At 46.6% G+C, this 1,287-nt stretch overlaps 1 non-coding gene across 1 annotated transcript; it reads right to left on the bottom strand.

The window, feature by feature from the left end:
* Positions 1-427: 427 nt before the first annotated feature.
* On the bottom strand, positions 428-590 carry LOC142443788 (U1 spliceosomal RNA). The gene has a single exon (XR_012783540.1). It is a non-coding gene; the product is annotated as a U1 spliceosomal RNA (small nuclear RNA).
* Between the last annotated feature and the right edge of the window lie 697 nt (positions 591-1,287).

A 1,287-nucleotide genomic window follows, 5' to 3' on the forward strand; every position in this document is an offset into this window, starting at 1 on the left:
ACCCACTGGTCTGTGATCTTCCTGTATTTGGCGTCATTGCATGTGTTTTGTGAGTCTGAAGAGGACTTTATGGATGGGTGTCAGACATATGGGCTAATATTGAGCTTATGCACTTGATCTGGACTGGGCTGGGATGTTTTCTCAATATTCAACTGCTCTTGTATAGAAAGCTCTTTCTTATACACATAGGAGTGGCTACGAATTTGTTTCTCTAGTCTACTGGACTACCACATCTATCTAACCAATTTGGCTGTCTTTTACTTCCCTTTCTTGCAGGTTGCTCTGTCTGTGACATCGAATACAACATTGAATAGTAGTGAGTGGTGCCTAAGGGCATCCTTGTCTGGTTTCCATTCACGTTCTGTGCATACTCTCTCTCCATTGAGAACATGTTGGTCATTGTTTTTTGTTTATTTGTTTGTTTTTCCAGGGAAGAGCGCAAACACAGTCCCCCACGATCACAAATTATGCAGTCGAGTCTCCCACATTTGGGGAGATCACAGGGGTCAGCACATCCGGAGTGCAATGGATAAGCTCGCCCTGGGAAAATCACCTTCGTGACCATGGTATCTCCCCTGCCAGGTAAGTATGGTCATTGGTTTTATGTTGAAGAATTATCTTTCTATTCCTATTTTGCTGAGTATTTTTTTATCAGAATGGATGTTGGGTATGGAAATCAAAGTGATAAGAAGCAACCTTATCCCAACAATGACAGCCAACTTCAATGAAACCTAGAAAACCCGTGGTGGAGAAGTCGTGGAGAGAGGGGAACCCTCTCACACTGCTGGCAGGATCGTGACCTTGGACAACCACTGTGGAAAGGATTTGAGCACAACTGGGAGTAGGAACTCTGTATGATTCACAAGCCCTCTGCTGGGGCTAGATCTTCAAGAAGTAGGAGTTAGAATACGGACAGAGGTATGCACACCCCATGTTCCTGCGGCACCGTTCGCAATTGCAGGAAAATGGCAACAACCTAGATGCCCACCGGCAGGAGAATAGACACCCTGGAACATTCACACCAGGGAATGCTCTGCATTGCTAAAAGCAACACCGAAACCACCAACCAGCTCATGGCATGAACGGACCTGGACACCATGCTGCCGAGTGAAATCAGCCAGTCACAAAAGGACAGCGATTCTCTGAGACCACTGATGTAAGAAAAGAGAAAACCAAAGGGGGCAGATTTGGAGTTGGCCAAGGCAGGGAGGCTAAGGCGGGAAAGAGGGTGAACGGAAGACAGTGGTCCGCAGGAGAGAGAAGCGAAATCAAGCGATGTGTAAGGGC

This window comes from Tenrec ecaudatus, chromosome 3, assembly GCF_050624435.1.
Source record: "Tenrec ecaudatus isolate mTenEca1 chromosome 3, mTenEca1.hap1, whole genome shotgun sequence".
Classification (NCBI taxonomy): Eukaryota; Metazoa; Chordata; class Mammalia; order Afrosoricida; family Tenrecidae; genus Tenrec; species Tenrec ecaudatus.